Here is a 15,189-nt window from a genome sequence, read left to right on the forward strand (position 1 = left end):
ATTTTTTCATTCTGAGCCAGTCTAGAGCCTAAAGAGGTTAGCAATTCAGCAACAACTCTTCTTCCTGTCTTCAGTTTGATATTTATCTTTTCTTCAGAGTAGTCTACTCACCAAGAACTTGGGCTTCTTGACCACCGTGTTTTTGTTGTAGACTTTTTATTGTTTCTAATTATAAAAAATAGATAGTACATGCCCATTGGAAAAAGTTGGAAAATATGGAAATGTGTAACAAGTCAAAAAGTATCCATAATTTCACACCCCAGAAATAACTATTGTTAATATTTTTGCCTGATTCTTTCTACTAGCGATAGATAGGTATATGAACTGATAAACAGACACACAAATTAATTATGTACATTTTTCCCAGAAATGGAAAAAACATCAATAAATTTTTGATCCAGCAAACCAGGCCTATCCCTGTTTTCTAGAGGCTCACAGTGTGATCAAGATGGACTGAGGGGAAAAACATATTAATGAAAACTCCTGTAGTCCCAGTTACTCAGGAGGCTGAGGCAAGAGGATCACTTGAGCCCAAAAGTTTGAGGTTGCTGTAAACTGTGACACTACGGCACTCTACTGCGGGTGACAAAGTGAGACTGTCTCCAAAAAAAAAAAAAAAGAGAGAAGGACAAGAAAAGAAAACTCCTAGACCTGCCAGCTGAGAAGGTCCTGTTGACCCTGCTGTCAATCTCAACATCCTTCAGAGGTAGCAAAGGCAGCAGACATATGCCCCTAACTGCATAGGTGGTAAACTGAGACCCAAAGCCCAGGCACTGGCCGGAACAATGTGATAGGGAGGAAGAGAGATTCTAGTGAGGGCTACCTGCTTCCTCCTGGCTTCCTGTCAGGTCTTATCCTCTGAGCCTTAATTCCATGTGACCTTGACAGCTGGCTGTTTGGTTGGTACCTGTATTAATTTGCTACGGTTGCCATAACAAAGTATCACAAACTGGGAGGCATAAACAGCAAACAATTTCTCACAATTCTGGAGACTAGAAGCCTGAGATCAAGGCATCTTCAGGATTGGTTTCTCCAGAAGTCTCTCTCCTTGACTTGTAGGTGGCCATCTTCTCCCTGTGTCCTCACATGGTCATGCCTCTGTGCACATCTGTGTCTTAATTGCCTCTTCTCTAAAGAACACCAATCATATTGGATCAAGACCCTCCTTAATGACCTCATTTTAACTTAATTATCTCCTTATATATCCTATTTCCAACTACATTCTAGGGTTGAGCAGAACTTCAACATATAAATTAGGGGGTGTGCAATTGACCCATGAAAATACTTTACTGGATACTCATCCGTGGTTCTTACAAGGCTGCTCCATTCACTGTAACCTAACAAGTGGAAATATCAGTTCCTTAGAATCAGTTATTTTAAGATTAGAAATTTGAACTTCATGAGAATCTAATATTTAACTATAGAAAGCAAAATATCAAAATGCCAATTATGCTCTTCACAAAAACAGAAAAACAATCCTAAAGTTTGTATGGAACCATAAAAGACCCCAAACAGGTGGAAAAAAATCTTCAGCAAAAAGGACAAAGCTAGAGACATAAAACTATGTGACTTCAAATATACTAAAAGCTCTAGGAACCAAACAGCGTGGTGCTTACTGGCTTAAAACAGACACATGGACAAACAGAACGGAATAGAAAGCCCAGAAATAAATCCATTTACAGCCACCTGATTTTCAAAAAAGTGCCAAGAAAACACAAGGAAAAAAGGACAGTTTCTTCAATAAATGGTGGTGAGAAAACTGAATATTAATAGGAAGAATAAATTAGACCCTTATCTCTCACCTTATACAAAAGTCAACTCAAAATGGATTAAAGACTTCAATGCAAGACCTGAAGCTATGAAACTACTAGAATAAAATATAGACCAAAAGCTCCATGACATTGGTCTGGGCAAGAATATTTTGGCTAAGACCTAAAAATCACAGGCAACTGGCTGGGCCTGGTGGCTCACACCTGTAATCCTAGCACTCTAGGAGACTGAGGTGGGTGGATTGCTTGAGCTCAGGAGTTTGAGACCAGCCTGAGCAAAAGCAAGCCCCCATCTCTACTAAAAAATAGAAAAACTGAGGCAAGAGGATCACTTGAGCCTGAGTTAGAGGTTACTGTGAGTTGTGATGCCATGGCACTCAGACCAGAGCAACAGCTTGAGACTCTGTCTCAAAAAAAAAAAAAAAAAAAACACAGGCAACAAAAGCAAAAATAGACAAATAGGGTCACATCAAATGAAAAAAACTTCTGCACAGCAAAGAAAACATCAACAGAGCAGAAAGGCGACCTACAGAATGAGAGAAAATACTTGCAAACTATACATCTAACAAGGGGTTAATATCCAAAATATATGAGAAACTCAACTCAATAACAAAAAATAATAATAATAACAACTCAATCCAAAAATGGATAAAAGATCTGACTAGCTATTCCTAAAAAGAGACATACAAATGGCCAACAAGTGTATGGAAAGATGTTCAACATCACTAAATACTAGGGAAACACGAATTAAAACCACATGGGATATCACTTTACTCCTGTTAGAATGGCCATTATCAAAAAGACAAGAGAGTACAAATGCTGGCAAAAAATATGGAGAAAAGGTTACCCTTACACACTGTTGATGAGAGGATAAATTAGAACATCCATTATAGAAAACAGTATGGCGGTCCCTCAAAAACTTAAAAATAGAACCCAGTATTAGGTGTATATCCAAAGGAAATGAAATCGGTATGTCAAATAGACGTGTGCACACCCATGTTCATTACAGCGCTATTCAATTCATAATAGTCAAAATATGGAATCAACCCAAATGTCCATCAATGGATGAATGAATAAAGGAAACATGGTATATATCACCATGGAATACTATTATGAAATCCTGTCATTTGTGACAACAGGATAAACCTGGATGACATTATGTTGGGTGACATAAGCCACACAAAATAATACCACATGATCTCACTCATATGTGGATTATAAAATAAACTGACTTTGTAAAGGTAGGAGAGTAGAATGGTGGTCACCAAAGGCTGTGATGGTTAGGGGGAGGAGGGATGGGGAGATGTTAGTTGAAGAATACATAATTACATTTAGTTAAGAGGAACAAAGATTGAGAGCTCTATTATATAGTAAGGTGACTACAGTTAATGATAATATATTCTATTCTTGAACAACATAAAGAGTGTGGATATTATGTGATCTTATCCCAAAAATGATAACTAGTGAGGTAATGCATTTGTTAATTAATAGACTTAACCATTCTACAATTTATATGTACTTCAGAACATCATGTTGTATACAATAAAAACATACAATGTCATCTGTCAATTTAAAAAAAAGAAAGAAAAAATATTAAACTGGATTTCTCCAAATACAATCAGAGTTCCTGCGTGTGTGTTCTCTTATGTGGATGGGGCTGCTCTATGAGGAATTCTCAGCCCTGGGTGCACCATAGAATCACCTGGGGAGCTGTTAAAAACCTACAAGCTAAAGCCCCCCCCCCCAACTAGATCAGAATTCAGAGGCAGTAACCCAGGGCACTAACAGTTAGAGGCACTAACAGTTGGGAGCACTGCACAGGTGGTCCCAGCATCCAGCCAGGGGAAGAAGAGCCCAAGGTTTGTCTTATCTAGGTTTTGGAGGCTCCATAGGCCCTCCACTGAGAGTTCATGGGGATCTGTATGGCTCAATTCTGCTGCTGTCTTCCAGGCAGTGAAAGCCAGAGAGGAACTTCCAGGCTGTGTTTGCCTCCCTTAGAAACTAAAACCCTAAAGAATCCTTGCCTGAGATCCGGGCGCATTGTGGCGCTTGCACCTCTGGGACAGGAAGACACTCTGAGCATCCCACACTGGTGTTAGGTACAGATAGGAAAAACCAGGAAAGGCAAAGTTATGGACCATTCCCTGAGTGATAAGCAGAACTGAGGAAGATATCCTTGGTGCAGGACCCTACCTGGGATAACCCAGAGACCCAGCCTAGCCAAGATCTTGCTTCTTTGGAAAGTGTCATAGCCTCAGGGCAGAGAGGCCTTTTCTACCCTGTGCTCACAAATTTCTAAAGCCATGAAGGCTGGTGAGAAACACCAGCTCATCTGTCATCTTCTGTAATTCTAGGAGAGCCTCTAATTATATCCAAAGCAAAAGCACCCTGCTAAGACACTTGAATGCCTGCACTGGGCAGCACCCATTCTTGTCACGCACTGTGAAGTCAAGGCCATCCCTTAGAATATCTGGTGAAAGTCCAGCAGACCAGTTTGGGCGAGGAATGCCTGGTGGTTCTGTACATCCAAACCAGGCATTCCTTCTAGTGTACCATTAAACCCCCGGTGGTAGGAGCCGTCCTGCTGCAGATCCCCACCCAGAAAGGGGCTCCATGCAACACCAGCAGCTCCCGGATCCCACAGCCCTGCTCACGGGATACAATAAAACATCTGCCTTCTCAAATCACTCATCAGGCCCCCATCCTCAGGTAGCTTGAGCCCTCCTTGGCTTGTACCCCGAGAGTGCTGGGTGGGCTGAGCAAGGGCTTAGTTCACCCACCTACCAGGGTTTGTCTCTAGGACTCTCAGTGAGGCTGACCCAGGATCCACCCTGACAAGGAAAAATTAGATGTTTCAGCCACAGATTTCCTCATCAGGAAAATGCCCTTCTAGGAGGATTGCAGGAAGATGAGATGGGTGACACACATAGGGCATGGTCTGCAACACAGGTCTGTATCGTTATTGGTCTGTGTCATGCAAGTCAGCACTATACCCCATGTGAGCTCTCTGGGGACGGCCAGGACAAGGTCTCAGTGTTCCCTTTTCTGTGGCTTTGGAGCCTGCTCAAAGTGGGCTGACCCTTCACCAAGATAAACTTCTCCCAGGACTTGAGGCTCACCAAACCTACTGCTCACTGGCACCCTGGGCAGGAAAAGGGACTGACCTGTAAGGAGAGGCCTCCAGTGCGTGGAATTTAGGTTTATACAGCACAGATTCCAAAAGCCCAAAATTAGAGCTGGCACAACTCATCAGTGCAAAAATTTCTAATTCCTACAAAAAGCTAATTTTTCATGTTTGAGCCTTGCCTTCTAGGATAAGCTATAAAGCCACAGAGATGGTGAATATTAGACTTGAAGTTTAAGATTTGTTTGAAGACATTTGGAAGTATAGCATGAGCTTGCTTGTAGTGTGGTGGAGGGTGGAGTGGAGGGTGTTTTTTCTCAAACATCCTGGTATAGGCACAACAGTCCCTTTCCAGAAACACTGGGAAGGGCAGCCTACAGCAGTGAAGGGGCAGAGGAAGTCAAGGACTCAGGACATGACCCATTCTAAGGTAAGTTCTCACTTGTCCAGTGACCCTTTGAAGGAAATGCCCTGACATTCAGTCCTAACATTACTTGCCACAGGGAAGCACTGTCCTTTGGGAGATGGCTTCAGGTTTGGGAGCCAGAGCCACTCAGGTTCAAATCCTAGTTCTTCCCAAACACTTACCGGCTGTGCTGTGTAACCCAGGAAAGACGCCTACGGTCCTCTCTAGGATTGAACAAGATCATGTACACAAGACATAATGCCAGGGCCCTCATTCCTTAGCCAAACCCAGAACTTCCCATATTTATGTGAAAGGAACCCTCCCAGCTGTAGAGAAGAGATGACCAGTGGCTTTGGAGTGTCACTGTCTTTAGGTCCTCTGCCTGCCAGGCCTACCTCCCTTTCACAGGGACACAGGGCACTCTGCTTGCCTCCCTTCCCCTTAGTACAGCTCACACAGGCTGAAAGTGGCAAACCACCACCCCCAACTCCCAGTGGGGCACAGCTCAGACTGAGAGCAGGGCAGAGCCTGGTCTGAGGAGTGTGCTCACAGCCTCCACGCAGCTCAACTTGTTCTCCAAGCCTCGTCCCTTCCAACCCTGAGTCTCTGATTCTGGGGCTGGTTCTCTATACCACTGCTTGCCTGGGCCTCATCCATCCCCCTTCTCCTGTGGAGAATGCATGACAATGTATTAATAGTTTTTATTTTTCTTGCTATTTTTAAAAGTACACAGCTTTTAGCAAAAAAAGAAATAAAGAGAGAGAGAGGGAAGGAAGAAAGGAAAGAAGGGAGGGAGGGAGGGAAGAAAAAGTTCCTAAACTGGAGAAAGAGCCCTGGGGGTACAATTTCAGGGGCAGGAGCCCCTAGGCTTTCTTGCATTTTCATGGTGCTGGTGGCAAACTGGAGTGTGGATTTCCAAGTAGCCTGAGGGCTTCCCGCCAGCCCTGCCTCTGGCAGCTGGAAGAGGATGCAAATGTCAAGCAGTTCTTCAATCTTGATTCTTGAGTCCTAAACCTCCCTCCAGACCCAGGCACAGTGTCACTGCAAAGGGGCACTTGCTGTTAGAGAAACTACCCCATGCTTGCACTCGTTCGTTCAGCAATGGGGACTTAGCTAAGCGGAATGGAGCTAAAAAACACATCACACAGAAAGGAATCATAGCCCACAGGGCTGAGCCCAGCCAGAACCAGGCATCTGAGTCTTTAGTTACCTGTTACCTCTTTGCTGCTGCCACCAGTCTGCCTGGGGCCTCTCTCCTTCACACCTGCTGATACGGACACTGGTCCCTCTGCAACTCAGCCCCACCCCTCATCCTATCAACCCTTGAAGCATCCTATCAGCCCTTGCAAGGGCTGACCTTGCTGCTCCCTGTAAGGGCCGGCCTCCCTCCACCTTGTCCTCCTGCCCTCCCCACCCTGGCCTTCTCAGCCCAAGCCAGGACTGAGGAGCCCGGTACCAAATGAAAGAGCAATTCCCCTTGTTCAAAAGTTAATAATCTACAGACATCAACAATGAAACATTAAACTAAGTGTAGGGCCTGTCTGAGTGTGGAGCCCTGGGAGACCCGCCAGGGAGCCAGGGCTGACTCAAGCCACTCCCAGTTATCCTTTGCTAAGGAGCCTGTAATAGTATATAAGAATCGTCCCTAATATACAATTTTAATGCAGTTCCTATTAAAGCTCCATTGTCATATTTTAAAGATCTTGAAAAAATAATACTTTGTTTTATATGGAATCAGAAAAAACCTCGAATAGCCAAAACATTACTCAGCAGTAAAAACAAAGCAGGAGGAATCACGCTACCAGACCTCAGACTGTACTACAAATCAATAGTGATCAAAACAGCATGGTGTTGGCACAAAAACAGAGAAGTAGATGTCTGGAACAGAATAGAGAATCAAGAGATGAATCCAGCTACTTACCGTTATTTGATCTTTGACAAGCCAATTAAAAACATTCAGGGGGAGGCGGCGCCTGTGGCTCAGTGAGTAGGGCGCCGGCCCCATATGCCAAGGGTGGCGGGTTCAAGCCCAGCCCCGGCCAAACTGCAACAAAAATAGCCGGGCGTTGTGGTGGGCGCCTGTAGTCCCAGCTGTTTGGGAGGCTGAGGCAAGAGAATCGCGTAAGCCCAAGAGTTAAAGGTTGCTGTGAGCCGTGTCACACCACGGCACTCTACCAAGGGCGGTACAGTGAAACTCTGTCTCTACAAAAAAAAAAAAAAAAAAACATTCAGGGGGGAAAAGATTCCCTATTTAACAAATGGTGCTGGGTAAACTGGCTAGCAACCTGTAGAAGATTGAAACAGGACCCACACCTTTCACCATTAACTAAGATAGACTCTCACTGGATAAAAGATTTGAACTTAAGACACGAAACTATAAAAATACTTGAAGAAAGTGCAGGGAAAACTCTTGAAGGAATTGGCCTGGGTGAATATTTTATGAGGAGAACTCCCCAGGCAATTGAAGCAGTATCAAAAATACACTACTGGGACCTGATCAAACTAAAAAGCTTCTGCACAGCCAAGAACATAGTAAGTAAAGCAAGCAGACAGCCCTCAGAATGGGAGAAAATATTTGCAGGTTATACCTCCGATAAAGGTCTAATAACCAGAATCCACAGAGAACTCAAATGTATTAGCAAGAAAAGAACACGTGACCCCATCTCAGGGTGGGCAAGGGACTTGAAGAGAAACTTCTCTAAAGAAGACAGACGCACAATCTACAAACACATGAAAAAAAGCTCATCATCCTTAATCATCAGAGAAATGCAAATCAAAACTACTTTGATAGCCGGGCGTTGTGGCGGGCGCCTGTAGTCCCAGCTACTCGGGAGGCTGAGGCAAGAGAATTGCTTAAGCCCAGGAGTTGGAGGTTGCTGTGAGCTGTGTGAGGCCACGGCACTCTACCGAGGGCCATAAAGTGAGACTCTGTCTCTACAAAAAAAAAAAAAAAAAAAAAACTACTTTGAGATACCACCTAAACCCAGTAAGAGTAGCCCACATAACAAAATCCCAAAACCAGAGATGTTGGCGTGGATTGGAGAAAAGGGCACACTTCTACACTGCTGGTGGGAATGCACACTAATACGTTCCTTCTGGAAGGATGTTTGGAGAATACTTAGAGACCTAAAAATAGACCTGCCATTCGATCCTATAATTCCTTTACTAGGTTTATACCCCAAAGACCAAAAGTCACAATACAAAGACAACAAAGACATCTGTACCAGAATGTTTACTGCAGCCCAATTCATAATTGCTAAGTCATGGAAGAAGTCCAAGTGTCCATCGACCCACAAATGGACTAGCAAATTGTGGTACATGTATACCATGGAATACTATGCAGCCTTAAAGAAAGATGGAGACTTTACCTCTTTCATGTTTACATGGATGGAGCTGGAACATATTCTTCTTAGCAAAGTATCTCAGGAATGGAAGAAAATGTATCCTATGTACTCAGCCCTGCTATGAAGCTAAATTATAGCTTTCACATGAAGGCTATAATCCAACTATAGCACAAGACTATGGGGAAAGGGCCAAGGAAGGGGAAGGGAGGCGGGAGGTTTTGGTGGAGGGAGGGTAATAGGTGGGGCCACATCTATAGTGCATCTTAGTATGGGTACAGGTGAATCTTACTAAATGCAGAATACAAATGCCTACATACGGTAATTAAGAAAATGCCATGAAGGCTACGTTGAACAGTTTGATGAGAATGTTTCAGATTGTATATGAAACCCGCACATTGTACCCCTTGATTGCACTAATGTACACAGCTATGATTTAACAACAACAACAAAAAAAAGAATCATCCCTCCAGTTTAGAGTTGATGGCATCCTTTGAAGTCACCCTCTAACCCAGTGGTTCTCAACTTGTGGGTTGCAACCCCTTTTTAACAATGAAAATACACTGCGTCATTAGGAAGGTTGAGAACCACTGCTCTAACCCATCCATGTGGCCATCTTAATGGTAACCAGGTTCAACACACCATCTAGCATGTTTTTCCTAAAATGCCACATTAAAATGAAAAGAAAACTTTTCTGATGTGAAGGCTCCTAACACCTCTTCCATCTCTCTTGCCCATGTCATCTGTTTATTCATTAATTCCCAAAACGAAGAACGAACACCTATTGTGTGCCATGTGCTGTGCTGGTCTCTGTAACCCTAAAGAAGTGGTAGAGGAGACAGACTGTGAGCACTGGTGCTAGAGCCGTGAGCCAAGGCCTTGGAACCAGAGACCGAGATAGCTGTGGAGAGTGGAGGAGGTTGAAGGAGCGGGCTTTGGGGCAAGCCTTAAAGGAAGAATTGGTTCAGCAAGTATGGAGAGAGTCTTTTCTCAGAAAGGGAACAAGGCAGGTGAAGGCCAGGTGGTCCCAGCTGTCTCTCCAGTGGGGGGAGTTGGGGTAACGTGTGTACCAAGAACAAAAGGAAGACTGGGGTTGGCTGGAAGAGCTTTCTGATGCCACATTAAGTAGTTTACATTTTATCCAATAGGCAACCAGAACCCACAGAGGGGAAGGGGACATGGACAGACGTGCTTTCCAGGGCCTCAGCAGGAGAGCCGGGAGTCAGGAGCTGTTGCAGTTTGCAGTTCAAATAGTGAGCGCTTCAGTGTAGACCAGAAGTTCTCAAAGGGAGAGCAATTTTTCCTCCCAGGAAATGTCTGAATACATTTTTAGTTGTCACAACAGGACAGTGGCTGCCACTGGCATCTAATGGGTCAAGGCCAGGGATGCTGCCAAACACCCCACAGCCCGTAATAAAGCGTGATCGGGCTCAAAATGTCAATGGTGCTGGGGTGAAAAGCCCTGACCCAGACGATGATAATAAAGATTCTAAGTGGGAGAAATCCAGAGCTGTTTGAAATCAGAAGCAGCAAGAGGCCAATGGCTGTACCCTGAAGGAAACTGCAGTCTTTGTTATTCTTTCAGGTTAGTTTCATATCAGTAGTGTCTATGATAGACCCCAGATTGACAGGGCCACCTGAGCAGTGAAAGGTCAGGAGAGCATCACCTAGTAGGCAGGCAGGCAGGCCCAACCTGGAGCCACCTGCAAAACCAGCTGCTAACTCTGGAAACTTGGATTCCTGAGACGGCTGACAATTCACCCATATGTGGAGTGGAAAGGAACCCTTGGAAAGAAAATTTGGAGCTTTCAAAACAGTGGGGTGAATGAGAAGTCTTTTTAGGAGACTGTTGTGTCTGGGCTGTGGCTAAGAAGATGTGGGCTAAAAGGATTCCCTAGAGCAGAGCAAGGAGGAAAGTCCAGGAGCTCACACACACTGGCCACAGCTCTCCGGGTCCTCTGTGCTTCCCATACCCCACCCCAACCCCTACCTCCCAGCCAAAGTCACTGTCATCACCATCGTCATCCAAACTAACATTTACTGAGTGATTTCTATGTGTCAAAAATACTGGTTTGGTGCTTTATTTACCTTTTATCCTCAATGGATCATCTCGACAATTTTATCACATGCTCATCATCATCTTAGGCCATTTTACAGATGAGATAACAGCTTTGAAAAGGTAACTGCTTTGCCCACATCATACAACTAAAAGAGGCAGAGCCTGAATTCAAACCCAGGCCTTCTGACTTGCTACCCCTTTCCAGGAGCCACTGTGATGTTTTATCCCCCAAAATTATGCTTGGCAGAGGGCTAGCATAAAGTCAGTCACTGTCACGGGGGGGGAGGGGGGGTACCAAATCCTACATGCTACCTTCCATCTGCATCTGTAGCATCACGGTCACTGAAATGGCATAACAAAGATGCATCCCCACACCACACATGGCCACACACTAACACAGTTTATTTTAAAGATTGGCAACAGATTTTAACTTTTGTTTCCTCACTCTCTGGTCTCTTGATATTTTTTTTCTTCATATTGAAAATCCAATGCACACGTATGAAGGAGCTGAAAGAGAGGTCTGGGACAGGAAGAATTCCGCTGGTTCGATGGCCAAGTTCAAACCACTGGACACAGCTATAAGGAGGATGGAATTTGAGATGTGACCATGAAACTGTCAGCCCACCCGTGCTGCCCGGCACAGAGAGCAACTGGAGGAGCTGGACCTGGTTTCTGACTCCTTGGGAAGGTCTCCATACTCCCTCTGCCCTGCCGCTCTATGCCTTGGGATCCAGCGTCAAAGTCTGGAAGTGAGGACAGCCAACGGTCGGCCATGTTCACACACTGTGACATCTCCACATGGTCATTGGCTGCCTCTCTGTAAAGAAGCTCTGCCGAGGCTCAGCGCACGTAGCTCAATGTTTAGGGCACCGGCCACATACACCCAGGCTAGAGGGTTCGAACCCAGCCCGGGCCAGCTAAACATCAATGACAACTGCAACAACAACAGCAACAAAAATAGCCGGGTGCTGTGGCGGGCGCCTGCAGTCCCAGCTACCTGGGAGGCTGAGGCAAGAGGATTATTTAAGCCCAGGAGTTAGAGGTTGCTGTGAGCTTTGATGTCACAGCACTCTACCGAGGGCGACAAAAAAGACACTCCGTCTCAAAAAAAAAGGCCGCACCCATAGCTCAGTGGGTAGGGCGCCGGCCACATACATTGAAGCTGGCGGGCTCAAACCTGACCTAGGCCAGCTAAAACAACAATGACCACTGCAACAACAACAACAAGAAAAGCCAGGCATTGTGGCAGGCACCTGTAGTCCCAGCCACTTGGGAGGCTGAGGAAAAAGAATCACTTAAGCCCAAGACTTTGAGGTTGCTATGAGCTGTGACACTACAGAACTCTACCTAGGGCGACATAGTGAGACTCTGTCTCAAAAAAAAGAACAATAAAAATAAAGAAAGAAAAAGAAGAAGCTCTGCCAAAAGCTTCAGAGTTCAGAGTCACCTGAACACCTCTCTCACTTCTCACATACCCCCGCTCAGCAAATGCTCCCGGCCCCACTTCCAAGTGTGTCCAGAATCTGGCCACTTCCCCCATTTCCACCCTACAGATGTTCTCATCCACCAAGACTATTACAGCAGCTCTTGACCAGATAAGAGACAGGTCATTGTCCATCCTGGCACAGACACCACAGAGGCTTCCCCTCTGGCTCAGAGTAAAAGCCAGAGGTCCCATGAACATCTAGGTGACCTTTCCCTGTCACTCTCTGAAACTCCCTCTCCCTCCACTCACCTCTGGTGACAATGGTGTCACCCCACATCAGGGACTTTGACACACTCCTTCTGCCTGAAATGCTCTCCTGGAGGAGTCCCCCATGACTCACTCCTTCACTGCCTCTGGTCTTTACTCCAACATCATCTCTGTGCAGCCTCTCTACTTCTAGACCATCCCAGCCGTCCCAGCTGGACGTCCCAAGACCACCACATGTTCGGAGCTTCACTAGGACTCCCTGGAACAAGCAGTCACAGCAAGGACACAGCAGGGTCTGCCATGGTCTGGGGGTTCTGTGCACAGGCGTGTTCTCTCTTATTCCCCAGAGGCTGCCCCGAGCACACCTGTGCAATGTGTCTGCTCTGAGAAGGAGAAAGTCAGAGCTGGGAGCAGGTCAGGCCTGGTCACATAGATACCCTGTGTCCACCACAACTACCAAGACTCCTGATCCCCAAAAGGAAAGCAAGTGTTCATATGCCAGCCACATTGTTTGTACAAACAGCCACAGCAGGCTGGGACAGTGTGGAGAAGACCCCAAAAGTCAAGTTCCTTGAAGCCAGCCCAGGGCCAGCCCCATAACAGTCTGTCCCTCTGGTCAGGTGTGCTGCACTTTGTGACACTGTGCATTGCCTGTCTCTCGTCACCAAATGTGAGCCCTATGGACTGTTTCGTTTGTTGCTGCTGTATCTCAGCCCCTAGCAGGCCTGACACGGAGTGGGTGCTCTATAAATATTTGTTGAGTAAATGAGTGATGTCAAGAATAATGTTTCCATGGTGAAAACAGGGCTGGCACTTGGAGATTTCTCACACATCGGGGTGGGTTGCCTCAAGCCACCTGCAGCTTGCGAGGGCCTCTCATGATCAGTGGCCCTGCTTTAGAAAATGGCAGAATTTTCTTTTTTGCAACCAAATCTTCCCTAATCAGGGACAAAACCTATGATGTTGGCTTTGTTAGTATAAATATCTAATCAAGTCACTTCCCTGGCCTGCCTCCAACAGGCCCTGGCACAGACGCCTTTTTTCCCTGTGGTTTTATGGAAACAATCGTGCTCCCCAGATCATCCCAGATTATCCCTGAGATGTTGTGACTTTTTTAAAACAAAATATCAAAATCCTGGCCTCCCAGACCCAAGACCTTGAATTCCTCTTCACAAGTCACACTGCCCCGGAGCCAAGGCTGGGCTCCCGCTCACCAGTCACCTGAGGGTGCCCTGGACCTTCCCCTTTAAGGAAGGCAGGACACTTCCAGGACTTGACCTTCACCCAAGCAATATCTCTAACTGCCACCAAATCATTAACCCCAAGAAGGGAGGAGGACTGTGTTCAGAAATCAACAGGGAACAGCCAGTGCCAGATGCCTGGGAAAAGAGAGGTGTTGAGCAGCAGAGCCCAGCCCAGAATTTCACATCTCGAGTCTCCACCCCTGCCACAATGCGCAGAGTTTGAAATAAACACTGTGGCCCTATCCTGGCTTTTCTACCCAAAGACTCTGCCTCCTCAGCTTTCTCGGGACCCTCTTAACAATGGTGTCTCCATCTCCTGGGTCTCCACTGCATCCTGCCTCCGACAGCCCTGCCCCGGGGTTCCCCATACCACTCTCGCCCCCAGACATTTCTCAGCTCTGCCTCCTCAGCACAGGGAGGCAGCCCTCCACTCCCTCAGAATCTCCATGAGCACACTCCTCTCAGCCAGGACTCTGTCCCCTTCCTCCCACACCTTCATGGGCCCAAAGACCCCACATGACTCTTATTGTGGCCCCTCAGGGAGCAGGTCCCAGGGCACAGGACTCATATTCAGGGGCACAGGCCGGGCTCTCTGTGAGGCCCTTGAAGAAGGTGTGCTAATCTATGTGGTGACCCCCAAAGTTCATGTACTTCCCAGAACCTCAGAATGTGTCCTTATTTGGAAATAGTGTCATTGCACTGTGTACTGGAGTAGGGTGGGCCCTAAACTCAGAGACTGGTGTCCTTATAAGAGACAGAGATGGGAGGGTGACACCCGAGGACAGAGATTAAAGGGATGCATCCATGAGCCAGGAACCAAGGGGTGCCAAGGATCACCGGTGATAGCCACAGCTGCAGGGAGCAAGGAAGGAGCCTCCCCTCGAGCCTTTGGGGGACACAGCCCTGCAAACACCTCTATTTCAGACTCTGACCTTCAGAACTGTGACACTATTTGTTTCCATTGCTCTGAGCACCCCTGTTTGTGGTACTTAGTTCCAGCAGCCTGCAGAGGCTAAGCCAGAGGGGACAGAGCCCTGGGACTTGGGGAGTTGCAGTCCTGAAGGGCAGCTCTTTCCAAACCCCTGGAGGATCGGCTGTTTGGTTTCACTCCTCCTGCACATGTTCTATGCTACCTGGCAATAGTCACTTCTCTGTATACATTTTATGTACTCCTTTAAATAAAGAAATTCTTACTGGCCTGCGTGCAGAGCTCCTCCTCCTACTCATCACCTTCATCCCCCAGGTGTGAGACCCGGTGCCTCCTGTCTCACGGCATGACTGTCCCAGTAGGAGGGCCTGCAGCCACTCACCTGTTGCTCAGGACTTTCTTTCTCTCCTTTATGGGCATCCATTGCAGATCTGCCTCCGTGCGTCACCGTCACTGGCCACGCAAGGCCTCGCTCTTGTCTTCCTCACGTGCATGTGTTATGTGTGTGTCCCCAGTCCCCTGCACAACCCACAGCGGTTCTAACGTGCCTAATGCATCTCCCTCTGTGTATGTCTGTTCTTAGAAAGTGTTCCCATTCCGTGGGCTGCCTTTTCACTTTCTTGTG

This window comes from Nycticebus coucang, chromosome 11 (assembly GCF_027406575.1).
Source record: "Nycticebus coucang isolate mNycCou1 chromosome 11, mNycCou1.pri, whole genome shotgun sequence".
Lineage (NCBI taxonomy): Eukaryota > Metazoa > Chordata > Mammalia > Primates > Lorisidae > Nycticebus > Nycticebus coucang.